Source organism: Saimiri boliviensis, chromosome 19 (genome assembly GCF_048565385.1).
Source record: "Saimiri boliviensis isolate mSaiBol1 chromosome 19, mSaiBol1.pri, whole genome shotgun sequence".
Classification (NCBI taxonomy): domain Eukaryota; kingdom Metazoa; phylum Chordata; class Mammalia; order Primates; family Cebidae; genus Saimiri; species Saimiri boliviensis.
Window position 1 is genome coordinate 15,442,864 of NC_133467.1, and position 17,013 is coordinate 15,459,876.

Consider the following 17,013-nt stretch of genomic DNA (forward strand, 5'->3'; position numbering starts at 1 on the left):
TTACCAGTTGCTGACAGACACTGAACTTCTTTGGCCTGGGTTTTTCTCTACAAGCTGTGTTTTCCCACATCCATGTTGTACCCAGGAATTATGACATTGAACCATCTGAAGTCGAGGTTATTGTAGGTCATTACCAAGGGACTATCAGCAATTTCATGTGACTCAACCTAATCACACAGATACTGCAGCTTGAGAAGCCGTTACTATCTTCACCACCCCATCTCCCCGGTCCCTCAAACAATAATTCTTCCTGCCCCAATTTTACCCTCACTTCTTCTTGGTATCTCCTGGCTTAAAAGCATGATGGGAAAAGGGGGAAGCCAGGATTCGAAGTGGCTGGCAATCTCCATCTCTTTGTGGGCAACTATCCAGTGCAGACTCCAGATCGGGCGCGGTGGAGCCAGCGTGTGGGAGACACGGGGCGCGGGGGAGAACACAGACGGAGAGGGAGGGCTGCCGGGTCTTCCAGCACCAGCTGTGCGACCGGGGCAGCAGGGCCCCTCCTGGTCACGCTGCACCTCACTTTCACCACCTCTCCTGTCTGCCGGCATTCTCAAGTGAGAATGCAGATGGTGAAGGCAATACTGTTGAAAGCAATTTCAGGGGCACAAAACCCAATCGCAAACACACATAAAAAAGTACTTAGAAAAATCATAAAGAGCTGCAGGAATGTAAGGAATCAATACTATCCACTCCCTAACTCATTTACTGAATGCCTAGGAGATGCTGGGCAGCGTGGGTAGTGCCCAGACAGAGATGAACGCTCCTGACCCTCCAGGAAGTTGAACGGCAGTGGGGAGACGGACATAAAGACGAGGAACAACGAACACTAAGCAAAGAAACAGGCGTGAAGGCATGCAGGAGCACGCCAGAGACTGTGTGTTGAGGAGCGGGTAAGGTGTCGGGGTGATGGGGGCAACATGATGCTGGAGGCATTCCAAGCAGGGCAGCAGCACAGGCAACGGCTGAGTCAGGGAGACAAGAATGCGTGTGGGGACCTCCTGCTGTGACTCGTGGCAGGTGGGAGGGTGCAGGGTGAGGGCTGCAAGGCCAGAACCTGTGAAGGTGGGCAGGGTCGGATCATGGAGGGCCTTGGAAGCCTTGCAAGCTGCTCCAGTCTGCTCTAGAAACAAGGAGGCCACTGCAGGATTTGATTTGTATTTCTTTCTTTCTTTTTTTTTTTCTGAGACGGAATTTTGCTCTTGTTACTCAGGCTGGAGTGCAATGGCGTGATCTCGGCTCACCGCAACCTCCGCCTCCTGGGTTCAGGCAATTCTCCTGCCTCAGCCTCCTGAGTAGCTGGGATTACAGGCATGTGCCACCACGCCCAGCTAATTTTTTGTATTTTTAGTAGAGGCGGGGTTTCACCATGTTGACCAGGATGGTCTCGATCTCTCGACCTCGTGATCCACTCGCCTCGGCCTCCCAAAGTGCTGGGATTACAGGCTTGAGCCACCGCGCCCGGCCTTGATTTGGATTTCTTTATTTTGGAGGCAGTCTTGCTCTGTTGCCCAGGTTGGAGTGCAGTGGTGTGATCTTGGCTCACTGCGACTTCCACCCCCTGGGTTCAAGCAATTCTCATGCCCCAGCCTCCTGGGTAGCTGGGATTAGGTGTGCACCACCACACCCGGCTAATTTATTTTTGTATTTTTAGTAAAAACGGAGTTTTACCTTGTTGCCCAGGCTGGTCTTGAACTCCTGAGCTGAGGCAATGTGCCCACCTTGGCCTCCCGAACTGCTAGGATTACAGGCATGAGCCACTGCACCCAGACCCACTGCAGGTTTTTAACAGGCGCATGGCAGAAGTAGGTGTGGGGTTGAGGGAAGATCACCGCAGCTCCAGTGCCCACACGGAGGTGGGGAGCCTGCTGCAGAGCCGGCCCAGCCCCATCGGTAGTGGAAGCCCAGACTGAGAGGCAGTGGGAGCGGCACTTGTCTGAACAGGAGTCAGGAAATTTAAGTATGAAGGAAGCTACACGTGGAGACTTAGGAAGTAGTTGGATGAATGGGTTTAGGGAAGGTAGGAGGCTGGAATGCCTGTGGGATGTGGGCTGGTGAGAACCTGGTGCTATTTTCAGAACTGGGGATGCAGGAGGAGAGTCAGGTTAGGGAGATGGAGTTCTGTTTTGAGTATCCTGAACTTCCTTCCTTTTAAGTGGGAGATGGTATTTCCCCTCCTCTATACTATTAATTTGTTTCATTGCAATTTCCTTTGCTGCAAAAAATTTTTCAGGACACCCAGAAAAATACTCAAGTGAATAAAAATTCTTAATTCTGTTACTCGGAGATAGTCAATTAATTCCAAATCTTTTTTCTCCTCACATGTAATTTTAAAAAACATAACCAGGAGCTGGATGTGGTGGCTCACACCTGTAATCCCAGTGCTTTGGGAGGCTGAGGCAGGTGGACAACCTGACATCAGGAGTTCGAGACCAGCCTGGCCAAAATGGTGAAACCCCGTCTCTACTAAAAATACAAAAATTAGCTGGGCACGATGGCGGGTGCCTGTAATCCCAGCTACTAAGGAGGCTGAGGCAGGAGAATTGCTTGAACCCAGGAGGTGGAGGTTGCAGTGAGTCGAGATTGCGCCATTGCACTCCAGCCTGGGTGACAAGAGTGAAACTCTTGTCTCAAAAAACAAATGAACAAAAAACAAAACACATAATTAGGATAGAGTATAATACCTTAAAAAGCTTTTGGTGCTCAGGCGTACCCTAAATTAATACAATCAGAATCGCTGGGGGTGGGGGCCAGGCATCAGTGCTTTTTGTTTTGTTTTCCAGAAAGGACTATTTATTCACAAATGACACAATAAACAAACATCCATTTCTCAAAACAATATGCCAGATGTTGAGTACTCACAAAATAAAATAATTAATATATTTTCTGGAGCACTTTGAAATGAACCTCTCTAACCAGGGCTTTTTTGATGCTATAACTTAGGGAAAGAATATTCTTTTCAAGGCAGGTGCTAATTTCTCCAACTCTGAAAAGAGATATATGTATTCCAATAAAACAAGTTTTGAAAACCATCTTCATAAAAATGTAGATCATTACTTACATGCTCCAACAGTAGTGAGATCTTTAACATAAAGTTGGCTACTTTCATCTCTAACAAAGACAAAATTAATTTTACACCAATAATATCTTCCTGAGTATCAGAAGTAAGAGAACGCAACAGTCCTATATTACGGTAGTATAACATATAGTATAAAAATAATAGTTCAGATTAGCAGTGACAGTATCTATGTATTTTGTGCTTAAGTTATTTACTCACTGGCACTCTGATCTATAGCCCTACTTTTTTATTTTTAGAAAGACAAAATTAGCTATTTAAAATTGTAATTGTTTTTCATTTCGCTGAGTAGTTGCAAAAGAAGTTATCTAGAAAAGTAATTCCCAATCATCAGATGGAAAGACGCAAGCAATAAATAAGTTGTTTCCAGGGTTTTTGAAGCTTTGTAAAACAAAGAAAAGAAAGTATTGATTTCGACTGGGATAAGATAGCAGTACAATTTTCATTAACCTATCTGTAAAAGCCATTCATTTAAAAATGCATATTTTAAAAATCACTTATTTGTGGTAAGGATTACTTACTGTAACAATTAAAAAATAAAACCGAAAACACTAGAGGCCGAGCTCGTAGAGCGAGCGCTTGCAGCCTCCCCGCCCCTCCCCCAACGCTCGACCCCAGGATCCCCCCAGCCAGGGCTGACAAGGAAGCAGCCTTCGACGACACAGTGGAAGGAGGAGTGATCAACGAGGAATACAAAATACGGAAAAAGAACGCTCCTTTTCTTTATGATTTGGTGATGACCCATGCTCTGGAGTGGCCCAGCCTAACTGCCCAGTGGCTTCTAGATGTAACCAGACCAGAAGGGAAAGATTTCAGCATTCATCGACTTGGGCTGGGGACACACACATCGGATGAACAAAACCCTCTTGTGATAGCCAGCGTGCAACTCCCTAATGATGATGCTCAGGTTGATGCATCACACTACGACAGTGAGAAAGGAGAATTTGGAGGTTTTGGTTCAGTTAGCGGAAAAATTGAAATAGAAATGATCAACCATGGGCCGGGCGCGGTGGCTCAAGCCTGTAATCCCAGCACTTTGGGAGGCCGAGACGGGTGGATCACGAGGTCGAGAGATCGAGACCATCCTGGTTAACATGGTGAAACCCCGTCTCTACTAAAAATACAAAAAATTACCTGGGCGTGGTGGCACGTGCCTGTAATCCCAGCTACTCAGGAGGCTGAGGCAGGAGAATTGCCTGAATCCAGGAGGCGGAGGTTGCGGTGAGCCGAGATCGCGCCATTGCACTCCAGCCTGGGTAACAAGAGTGAAACTCCGTCTCAAAAAAAAAAAAGAAATGATCAACCATGAAGGAGAAGTAAACAGCACTCGTTATATGCCCCAGAACCCTTGTACCATTGCAACAAAGACTCCTTCCAGTGATGTTCTTGTCTTTGACTATACAAAACATACTTCTAAACCAGATCCTTCTGGAGAATGCAACCCAGATTTGCATCTCCGTGGACATCAGAAGGAAGGCTATGGGCTTTCTTGGAACCCAAATCTCAGGGGGCACTTGCTTAGTGCTTCAGATGACCACACCACCTGCCTGTGGGACATCAGCGCCATTCCAAAGGAGGGAAAGTGGTGGATGCGAAGATCATCTTTACAGGGCATACAGCAGTACTATCAGATGTTTCCTGGCAGCTGCTCCATGAGTCTCGGTTTGGGTCAGTGGCTGATAATCAGAAACTTATGATTTGGGATACTCATTCAAACAATAGTTCCAAACCAAGCCACTCAGTTGATGCTCACACTGCTGAAGTGAACTGCCTCTTTTTCAATCCCTATAGTGAGTTCATTCTTGCCACAGGATCAGCTGACAAGACTGTTGCTTTGTGGGATCTGAGAAATCTGAAACTTAAGTTGCATTCCTTTGAATCACATAAGGGTGAAATATTCCAGGTTCAGTGGTCACCTCACAATGAGACTATTTTGGCTTTCAGTGGTACTGATCGCAGACTGAATGTCTGGGATTTAAATAAAATTGGAGAAGAACAATCCCCAGAAGATGCAGAAGACGGGCCATCAGAGTTGTTGTTTATTCACGGTGGCCACATTGCCAAGATACCTGATTTCTCCTGGAATCCCAATGAGCCTTGGATGATTTGTTCTGTATCAGAAGATAACATCACGCAAGTGTGGCAAATGGCGGAGAACGTTTATAACGATGAAGACCCTGAAGGAAGCGTGGATCCAGAAGGACAAGGGTCCTAGATGTATATGTCTTTACTTCTTGTGATTTTAGACTCCCCTTTTTTCTTCTCAACTCTGAGAGTGACTTAACACTGGTTTTGAGACACAGATTTTGTTCAGCTATCCCTCTATATAATAGGTACCATCAGTAATGCTATTAGCCCAAACAGCGGCTGTTTTCTAAATATTAATGGGGGAGGGGAGCTTGATTCAGCAAAGCCACAGACTTACACTGAAATTTTCTTCGGGAATTTTCTAGTAACAAACCCAGGTCTAAAGTAGCTACAGAAAGGGGAATATTATGTGTAATTATTTTTCTTATGCTATATCCCCAAGTTTTTCAGATTCATTTAAGTAAAGGCTAGAATGAATAAGGAATAGAGCCAAATGAGGTAGGTGTCTGAACCATGAAGTATAAATACTGAAACTTGTCACTTTTATTCAGGAAATAGGGGAGATTCAAGTCATATAGATTCCTACTCAAATCTTGACACCTGACTTTGCAGGATGCACATTTTCATACGTCAGCCAGTTTCCTCTTGGTTTCTTCAGTTAAGTCAAAACTACACATTCCTCTTTCCCCATGTATTTTTGCTCGTTAGTGTATTTCTTGAGCTGTTTTCACGTTGTTTCTTTCCTTTCTGTGAAATGGTGTTTTTGCTTTTTTTTTTTTTTAACTTGGGATCATCAAGTTGTAAAGATGTATGTTTTTACCTGACAGTTATACCACAGGTAGACTGTCAAGTTGAGAAGAGTGAATCAATAACTTGTATTTGTTTTAAAAATTAAATTAATCCTTGATAAAAGTTGCTTTTAAGGCTGGGCGCGGTGGCTCATGCCTGTAATCCCAGCACTTTGGAAGGCCGAGGCGGGTGGATCACGAGGTCAAGAGATCGAGACCATCCTGGTCAACATGGTGAAACCCCGTCTCTACTAAAAATACAAAAATTAGTTGGGCATGGTGGCACACGCCTGTAGTCCCAGCCACTAGGGAAGCTGAGGCAGGAGAATTGCCTGAACCCAGGAGGCGGAGGTTGCGGTGAGCCGAGATTGTGCCATTGCACTCCAGCCTGGGTAACAAGAGCGAAACCCCGTCTCAAAAAAAAAAAAAAAAAGTTGGTTTTTTTCTTAGGAGTCAGTCCTTGACCACTAGTTTGACGCCATCTCCATTTTGGGTGACCTGTTTCACCAGCAGACCTGTTACTCTTCATGATTAACTGTGTAACTACTTGAAATGGAATAAATTGCTTTTCCACATTAAAAAAAAAAACATCATTCTCATATTTATCAAAACTTCACACTTCTAACAAATACTGAAGGAGACAACTATCTATCATTGTTATAACTTCAAAGGCAAAACAGAAACACAAATCAGAATTAAGATAAACTTCAGAAAACATTCAGAATGTACACATCTGTGTGCATTTCCAGCCAAACTTTCAAAGATTCCACATATAACCAAATGACAACTTTGAATCAAAATGAATGTCAAAAATATTCAAGCTTTCTGACAGACTTACTCTCATAAAGCAAGAAAAAGAGAGTAAATAGTAAGAGCAGTATATTTCTCAGACGGAGGGAAATCAGACACTTCCTTTATCATAAAACAAAAGTTGAGACAGCATTTCAACAACACTGGTCAAGTTATTCAGTATTCTTCTCAAGTTTTGTCTTTAAAATGTATTCATTTACATATTTAGGTTAAATTGTTTATTAATCAAACAATTTTACTCAGAATTTTAATCTTGAGAAATATAAATCATAACTTACTAAAGCATATTCCAAACACTATACAATAATCCTGCCATTTTAGTTTTTGTGTGCCTCATCTGAAAAACTTACTTTACAACCAGGAGTTCTGCTACCTATCTCCAGAGTAAATGTCTCTATGTCAAAACTTCAAGTGGCCATCAAAAAGACAGATTCAGATAACCCTTTGCACGCTGCTTCATGGGGCTCTGATAAATACAGAGCCACCTGGTGGTGTAGCACCATCTTCCTCTTCAGTTACAGTCTCTATGGCCCCAGAAGTGGACACAGTCACTATTGTTTTATTTGCTGAAACTGTCTTCTCTTTCTCAGCAATAGCTGCACAAACAGCAACAATCTCATCACTTCCAAAGTCATAGTCTGGAATTGACTTGGGTGAAAAGTGTGTTACGTCAGCTGGTGCTTCACTTTTTTTTTAATCCTCTGTGCTACCTTCTGCTGCTCCTGGAGTGTTCTTGCCCAAGAGAGGTCTTCTTTCCATATTTCAGGGTTCATTGGATAGATGTGAAGGGCTACTTGAACTGCCAGGATTATCTCTCCTAATCCAAGTTGAGCACGTCCCAAAGTTTGCCAAGACTCCCATGAATGTGGATTTCACTGCATGGTTATTTCTGCTACAGGTACTGCTGGGAACATTTCATGCAGACGTTAGCATCTGTGATTTAATCTTGTATAGGGTAGCATCATTTGGGCTTAACTGTTGTACTTTATCCCACTTCTGAATTGCCTACCGGTATCTTTTATTTTCAGCCAGACTGGTTTCTTTGTCCTTCAGCTGTTTACTTATCTCAGCACAGCCTTCAAAAAGAATTTATTACCGGACACGGTGGCTCTCACCTATAATCCCGGCACTTCGGGTGGCCAAGACAAGCAGATCACCGGGTCAAGAGATTGAGACTATCCTGGCCAACATGGTGAAACCCCATCTCTACTAAAAATACAAAAATTAGTTGGGCATGGTGGCACGCACGTGTAGTCCCAACTACTTGGGAGGCTGAGGCAGGAGAATTTCTTGAACCCAGGAGGTGGAGGTTGTGGTGAGCCAAGATTGGGCCACTGCATTCCAGCTTGACAACACAGTGGAACTCCATCTCAAAAAAAAAATTGCTTTCCTACGTTTAATGGCATGAAGCCACCTCCCTTTGTCATTGTCAACTGCATCCTTCTCATCAGCAGCTTCAGCTTCAAACTGCTGGAAAGTGACCTTTGAGATCTTCTTGACAATTTTCTTCTTCCACCCCAAGGAAGCCATTCTGCCCGCCCTGGATGCCTGGTTTCCTAAGAAACAGGGTTGGCCCACTCTGGGGCATCCAGACGGTCCACAGAAGCAGGCAAAGACAACTCTTAATCTCTCTCCTCCGCCAGCCCCTTCTCCGGGACCACAAATCCCAGAAGATCAGTGTTTTTAAAGCTGTCCTGTTGATCGTACGTGCAGTCAGGATGGAGGACCAGCCCCCTAGAGATGAGGCACACAGGCAGCTTCTGTGTTGATTCCATGCTGTTCCTGTCTTCCTTCTGGAGAATGGAGTCCATGCTTTCCTTCAGAAAGGAACCAACATTCATGCAATAACAAGAGTCATTGACCCTAAGGCATTGCAGACTTCTCTCCAGAAGAATCAGACCCAGTCATGATTCAAAGACCTGAGGAAAAGGCAGTACTTCTGGATAGTCTGCTCAAGCCCAGGGGAGGCTTTGCCTTGAGTGATGGATGGTGAGGAGCCCCATCAGCGGTTGAATCATTGCATTAACGCGTCAAGGCTCAGGCTCTCTAGCTGGCCATTGACACTGAGGATGTCATTAGTCTCTTAGCAAGGTGAACTTTGGGTAATACCAAGAAAAGGAATTATAAACTCTTGGAATCAGCATTCACCTTCTTAGAGAAAGAAAAGAAGGCGAGGAGGATAGAGTGCCTCCGATTCACATTAGAGCTTTGAGTCCAAGAATTGTAAACATGTATAGGCTGCCAAATCTCACTCTAAATATATTCCAATGATCTCATGTTTTCATATGCAGTGGAATAAAAAGAGGCATTTTAATTCATCTTGGATGACAGCATCTTGAGCTTTTATGGGAGTGCTGTAGGAGTATTAGTTTAACCAAGAGCTGCAGTCAATATTTCAGCCATTCAGAGTCCCCACAACAGGCACGTTAGACACTGAATGACAATTGCCTTGTCATTGCAAGTTGGAGCCTCAAACATGTACCCAAATGTTAACAGCAAATTCCCCACCCCCAGGGGGAAAATCCCCAATCAAAGATCCTCTGAGGAGAGCCAAGCGAGGCACTGGAGAGAGCAGCACGCATATTTTGAGGTGATTAACATTTCGGTTTTGGCCTCCTCATCTGCAAGGGCTTCATCTGTTACTTGTTTTCTCTTTGGCCAAAGAGACCACATCCAGTGTCCCAAAGGAGAAGGCTGGAAATTTTTCGGAAAGCGCTTTTAGGAGAAGCCCAGTGAGAGGGTAAGCGAAGCTTCGCTCCTTTTATGGCCAAGATCTCACAGTGTGAGACACGAATCAGAGAGCAAGAGCGAGAGAGCTGGAGTGCGCCCTATCTCCATTCCTCTGCTCCAGGGGCTGTGGAGCCCACGTGATCCCGACCTTGAGCTGAACAGTTGATCCAAAAACCAGGGACCCTTTCAGTGGCCCCTGGGATGCCAGGAGGGTCCAGCGGTCCACGTCCCCTCACCCCCGGGGCTAGCCTTCATCCCCCTCTGTCATCTTCTTCCCAGTCCTGCGTGCGCATAAATCAAGCAGCAGGGTAGCTCGGAAACATGACGAATACCTTGGCTGGCTCCTGCTTGAAAAGACAAGGGGGGAGGAGAGGGATTCTAAAGTAACCGGGCCTTGGCTGGAAATGCAGCCAGAATTTAGTGTTCCTGGAGCTGGCCCCAGATGCTCAGACAGGAGCTGCCAGGGGAGCCTTCCCTGGGGGCAGCCCCAGCTCTCCACGCTCTGGAGGAGGAAAAAGCTTTGGTGTCTGTCAAGAACATTATTCAAAAATTCTTGGACACTTCTAAGCCCTTGCTGTGAGCACGGAGACGGGGTGGAGGGAAGCTTTGCCTAGGCTGGGATGGCCCTTGGGTATAGCCCCAGGGTTAAGTGCTGCTATATTCATGGATGTTGCCCCAGAGGTGGGTGTGTGATGCCCGTGGGTGCATGTGCATGTGTGTGCATGTATGCAGGGGACCAGCTAGGCAAGAGAGCACACTTAAGGACACGGTTTTAACTACACTGCCAGCTTTCAGTCTGGGGCCTGCGAATGCCGCGGCTGCTGGCGTCTCCCTTTCTGTTTCCTGCTTTCACTAGCTCCCTGTGTCTCTGGTCTCTCCGTTCCTTCTTTTCAGTGGGTCAGGACCCTGCTGGAATGACTCTTGAAGAGTCTGCTCTGCCCGCCCTGTCCAGGGGCTCCCAGGAGGGAAAGCCGAGTGTTCCGGGCATTTCGCTCCTGCCTCCTCTGTGTGCCAGGCCCACTGCAGGGGGCTCCTGAGTGTCCTGGCTCTCCTGGGAGGTGCCATAGAGTCAGGACCCCACAAGGGTCTAGTTCAGCCTTCAAGGAGCTTCAGGCTAGAGATTCTCCTTGTTTTATTCTTGACAGTCAGGAAGAGATCATTCCAATTGCCACCGACAAGAGAGTCTGGGAGGCACCAGAATACAGCGGAGGGCCACAGAGAGGTTTCTTCCGCCCAGAGCTCTGTAGGGATGAGGCCTCAGATAGATGTGACAGGCTCTGAGCACAGGAGTATTAGCGGCTCAGGAGGGCTGCCTCCCTAAAAAACACTCAGCACGTTAAAATATGCACTGCCTCTCCAAAATCTCAACACTTAAAAGCATTTTTAATGTTTCTTTTTTCTTTTTTCTTTTTTTTTTTTTAAGGGAAGAAGCACCACAGGGACTCTCACTGCAAAGAAGACAGACCATTATCACCACTCCTCCCCTCTGATCCCCCAGGGGCCCCTCCTGACCACAGCGTCAATCTTCCACGCTGGCTGGTAATTAGCTGTCCCCAGGGCAGGGGCACATCACCAGCTCAGGTCTCCATCCAGGGATTTCCTGTCACCAAAGTTGCACTAATGCAAATCCATTTTTCATTAGAAGAAAATAAAACTCACAAGTGACATCAACTGAAAAATGTTCTTTGAGAGCAAGTTATTTCCATTTAAAGCTAAGCACATGACAGCTGGTGACTTTTAATGGAAAGTAACATTTGCTGGGCTGAATTACTATCAACCCACTTGAGAATTTGTGTTTTTAATTTTCCTTTTTGGAGAAAGGCAGCACTCCAGAGTCCAGCAGAGCAGAAGAGGAACGGAAAGGTCTGGTCTCGTCTCTAATTGCGGCCTCAAAAGACCCTGGACAGTCCTCAGTAAAATCATGTCCCAAGATTTAGTTACATTAATTTTCTTTACCCTGTACTTGAAACTCATTTAATAAGCTGGTTAGAAAACAAACTTTCTGTCTCACCATTCATTTGGGCCCCCAAAACCAAAACAGTTGTATGTGTACTGAAAACTATCCATATTTTCCCCACTTAATAGAAAATATCTGGTAGAGCAGAACTTGCTGGGCATTTGCTATGGACTGAATGTGCCCCTGCCGTTCATATACTGAAGCCCTAATCCCCCAGTGTGATGGTATTTATTAGGAGGCGGGGCCTCTGGCAAATTTAAATGAGAGCATGAAAGTGGGGCCTCCATTACTGGGTTATTGTCCTCAAGAGGAAGAGACCAGAGCTCACTCTCCCCACCACAGGAGGACACAGTCAGAAGGTGGCTGTCTGCAAGCCAAGAAGAGAGCCCTCACCAAAACAGAATCTGCTGCTATCTTGATGTTGGATTTTTTAGTCTCCAAGACTGTGAGAAATAAATATTTGTTGTTTAAACCACCCAGTCTAACTACAACAGAAGCAGGCTAGAAGGAACTCTGTTACCATGAGCTCCAGGGATGAGCTGTCCATACACTTGTGCCACATCAGACATGAAAGAGGAGTGGTGTGAGACTAGCTTTTCTGTGCAACCTGTTTCAGACCAACATGAATTCAGTTCCTCTTATCTTCCAGAATCTCCCAGCACTTCTGGAATCCATATTTGTTGTCTATATGGATAACAGCACCTCTGGAATTTGTGGACAAGGTCAAAGGGTGTCAGGATTTGAAGGGGAAGCCATAAGAATCTTCACAATATAATTGAGATTCAACACTTGCAGATGCAACTCGCCCTTGGGGTGATTTTGCAAATGCATGGCTGAGGATATCATGGTTTGCTACATCAAGATTAGATAACCCAAAGTTTACTGGAAGATTAAATTACAAAAAGTAATGACAAGATAACTTGTAGTAAGTCATGTTATTTGATGAGAATTAAAGTGGATAGGCATGAGTCTGTAAGGAGCCTAGAAGAAGAGAGGTGAAGAGTAAGAATCTAGCTAGGGTCTCCCCGGGGGGTGTCAGGGAATGGTAAAGACGTTCCAGACTCTACCACAATTTGAGCCACACTCTCTTGAAGACTGTTACCCCGACTCCTGTTTAACAAGCAATTTTCTAAATGCTAATTTAGTTTTTCTGAATAGTAATTAGAAAGGTGTGTCTCTGGTGGTACATTACTTCAACTCGCATGCTGGTTTTCCCATCCGTCTACTGTGGGAGTTTGGTTGGCCAGAGTCCATTCCTTGAGGCCTGCTCAACGTGGTGTGGGCTGATTACAACATGGAGTTTCTGAAACTTGAGAGTTAAGGACCAGATCTGGACCCAGGCCTGTTCCAAGCCACAGATGCCCTTTGAGGCTCCGCTTGATGGGGCTGCCAGCCATGGAACATCATTGTGTGGCAACCCCACCCCCACAGCTGTCAGGGTTCCCACTCTCAGACACGTTACTGTGTATTTTGTCTTTCTTCTACAGCTCCTTCCTCCCATTTCTCCTCTCTCAGATTGTGAGACCTTCTGCCGCAGGGTACTGTCTCTCCTCGTCCACACATTACATGTGTAAGGTCTTCACCACAGGGACGCTCAATCTATTGAATGACTTTGCCGGCAAAAGATATTTGAAAAGATGGTAGGTGCAAATATAATTTATTTATCTTCTTTGAAATCTAACTGTAAAATACACAGTTAAAATGGAAGCTAAAATGTCCTGTTGTTTGATCTTCAGTTTCTGTCTGAATTGAATTGACTCTCCATCCCATCCTACTTCCCTAGAGACACACAAGAAACTCCTGTCACCATGCCTTTCTGTACTCTGTCCTATGGCTTTGCTTCCATTTAATCTGGCCTCTACTTGCTATTAAGATCTTATTTGGGGCTTATGAGAGTTTGCACATGTTTAAATTTATTTCCAGTTATATAGTTATGGGTAATCATTTAAGCCAGTCACCATTATGGAACTATAGACCTCTCAATCACCCTGTAACAAAAAATTTGCTGAGCTGGAAAGTCGTGGTGACAGGCCAGGCACGGTGGTGCACACCTGTAGCCCCTGCCACTCGAGAGGCTGAGACGAGAGGATTGCTTGAGCTTAGGAGTTTGAGTCTGCAGTAAGCTATAATTGTGCCTGTGAACAGCCATGGCACTCCAGCCAGGCAGGGCAACACAATGAGGCCTCGTCTCTTCAAACAAACAAACAAACAAACAAACAAAAACACTGAAAAAGGAAACTCATAGTAACAGCAGAAGCAAGTCTTAACACGCAGCCTCAGGAGCCCTGGGAGGAGTGTATGCAGGAAATAAGGGGCTTCAGCCAGAGGCACAATTTTGGTTGCAATGACAGCCAGATGTGTGAGTTTGGGTAAGACCCTTCAACCGAAGCTATTTCCTCATTTATAACAATGCGGATAACAAGCCCTATCTCATGGGGCTAGTGTGAGGGTTACGTAACATGACATGTATCAAACCCACAGCACACATAGGGCATGTATAGAGCTAGTTAAATGTTAGTTCCTCCTCTCTTTCTAAGTCCAGGACATAAGGGAATGGGACAAGGGAGCTCTTGTGTGAAGACTCTTCCAGTATTCCCAGGACTTGACCTCTATGGAAGGGGTCCAAAAGCATCCTAAATTCCCATTCATGGGCTCTGCTATAGCTTTGCCCCAAGGTATCATAGTATAAACACAAAGAAGGAAGAAAAGTCTGTCTGCACAATTTATAGAGTAAGAAACTCTGAAGTCATGCTTTGCCATCAGAATCAAACAACTTATGGCTCTTTTGTTAGGAAGTTTGCTTATGTCCAACTTACCTGGTAAGGAGCCCCAGAGAGAGACCACACTTCAAACTTGCTTGATTTCACCTTCAGTTGTCTGCCAGTGTCTGACGTTTCACAGAGAAAGCGGAGAATAGCCCCTCTCAACAGCGGGTCCCAGCCGTGTCATCAGTGAGGCCCAATGCATCCTCTGGCAGATCAGGTAATCAGCATTACCAGTCCCACTGCCTCGAAGAGGGCAGGGCTCCCGGGCACAGGAGACAGAGGAGCCTACTTCCTTCAAAATGCCTCTCACTCTTTTCTTAACCTGTGCTCCCTCTTTGGGATAGACTCCTGCTCTCTCTCTCCCCTGGAGCACAACTACCTCCTGCCTGGTCTCCCAGCTTCCATCCTCCAACTCCTTCTTCCGGCACTTAAAAGTCCAGAGCAATTTGGCTCTAACCTACTTTTCCACCTGTATGTGTTGCCACTTCTCAATGTGAGCTCTTCCCAGCCTCAACTGTATACTTCCAGTTCTTGCCTGCAATTCTTCTCCTCTGGTCCTAAATCCTACCTACTCATGAACCTCTCCTATTCCCCTCGGCCTCCCCTGGCCTCTCAGGGCCAATGTGTTTCTCCTGAATAGGAAGAACTTTCCTAGTCCAGCATGGGCATCCAGTGCATTTATGCAACTCAGGATTGCTTGTGTTCACCACTCTGTTTTGTGTTTGTAGTGAGGCTGTAAAACTCCAGGGACCAGATGCAGCACAGTGCAAGGCCTCCTGGGAGGCTCCATCCCAGGAACAGACATTGAAAAAAAAAGTTATATTTACATGTTGACAGTACAAGGATTTCTTCAGCTGGAAACTGTCATTAGCAAGGAAAATTAAAGTAAGAAGCTGCTGGGTTGTTATTTGGGTTTCATAATAAATCACAAAGCCATTTGCTGAGCTTTTGTGCAGCTGGTTCTGAGCACCAAAATTCAAGTTACAGTTCTGAAAGTCAGTGTCCACCAGGGCTGAGAATGAGACCAGCGTTTGAATCCTGGCTCCACCTCCTTAGTGGGTGGCTATAGGCAAATTCTTTAACCTCTCCAAATTTTCTGGTTGTAATACATGAAGAAGTATCTCTACTGTATAGGGTTGTTATAAAGAATAAATTAGATACTATGTATAGGCTGGGTGTGGTGGCTTAGGCCTGTAATCCCAGCACTTTGGGAGGCCAAGGCGGGCGGACCACGAGGTCAAGAGATGGAGACCATCCTGGCCAACATGGTGAAACCCCTTCTCTACTAAAAATACAAAAATTAGCTGGGCATGGTGGCACGCACCTGTAGTCCCAGCTTCTTGGGAAGCTGAGGCAGAAGAATCGCTTGAACCTGGGAGGCAGAGGTTGCAGTGAGCTGAGATTGAGCCACTGCATTCCAGCCTGGGCTACAAGAGTGACATTCATCTCAAAAAAAAAAAAAAAAAAAAAAAAAAAAAAAGAGTGAGAGATATACTATGTATAAAAAAAGCTTAGAACCCAAGACATTAGAACCAATGACTAGATGATGAATCAAATTGGCTTACTTTCATAAAATACATTGGGAGGTTAGAATGGTATTGGTGGGAGTATAGTGAGGACCTGAAGTAGGGTGAACAGGAGCATAGCTGCTCGGTTGCCTTTGCTTAGGATGCGTATGGGCTCCACGTGCAGGGACTGGGTGATGGGGAGGCAGGTGCCACTGGACAGGGCAGTGTGTTGCTTCTTTCCAGGGACCTCAGGGTACACTACCTGCTAACTGAGTTCCCCTCCCCTTCCCCAGAACCTGGAGCAGTTCAGCACATACTGGTTTTCACTGAACATTCCCAAGTACTCACTCTCCAAGAATAAACGAAAGAAGCAGTTCTTTCTAGACTGACTTGCTAAGTGAAAAATGGATAATTAAGATGTTGCAAGGAAGTCACTGGCAAAAGTCCAAGGAGCTGCTTTTCTTAAACCCTGCACAGAGGTGCAAGGGGTGACATATTTTGACAGCTATTACATAGCTCAGGGCAGATGGAAGAACAACAAGTACAAAAGAGAACTTGATGTTGGCTTTGGCCAAACAGAACTTTTGGCTTTGTTTGGCAACTGTTTACTGGATACCATAGTAGCATGCTTGCCCTGGTGTGGTGTGAGAGCTGCCCCTCAGCCAGTGACGGAGAATGAAAATACTTGAGAGTAAAAGCCTAATTATTTTAAAACACATCAAAACAAAAGCAAAGAGGGAAACAATCTGGCTTTACCGTTTATGACATTCCAGAGTCTCTAAAGAAGCTGGTACTGTTAACAAATGGAAGGCAGGGCCCCAAGGGAGCAGAGGACGTGGCTGCTTCCCCAGGGTCTGCTGAGGGGGCCAAACTGACCCCAAGAGGCAGCATGTCAGCCCCACAGCTGACTTGAGAACCAGCAGGGTCCTGGGTCTGGTTTACCAAAATAAAGGAACAAAATGTTCCTTCTCCAGCAGAGCTGCTGCTGGTGGGGCTCCGGGCAGAGGCGACTCAGGGCCCTCTGAGATGCTTTGCTTTGCCAGGGAACCCTGGTTTGGTTTGGGGTTATTTCATCTTTACGGACTGTGAAGGTCCCATTTGTTCTCTGCTTTAATAAAAATAATACAAGAAATAGGTGTTTCTCTCTCTTGAGACCACTGATCAATACCGTCTGACTATAGTTTCAAAAATTAATAAATTGGGCTACACAAGCAGAAATCTACTTTTTAAAGCTATATGATTCCTTACCAGCACATGTAAAATTCTTAAAGGCGGCTGGTTTTTCTCCCCC

At 45.5% G+C, this 17,013-nt stretch overlaps 2 pseudogenes; one reads left to right on the forward strand and one right to left on the reverse strand.

Moving 5' to 3' along the window:
• Window positions 1-3,797: 3,797 nt before the first annotated feature.
• Window positions 3,798-5,337, forward strand: LOC101047970 (histone-binding protein RBBP4-like; annotated as a pseudogene).
• A 531-nt stretch (window positions 5,338-5,868) lies between these two features.
• LOC101048306 (tetratricopeptide repeat protein 33-like) lies at window positions 5,869-12,473 on the reverse strand (annotated as a pseudogene).
• Between the last annotated feature and the right edge of the window lie 4,540 nt (window positions 12,474-17,013).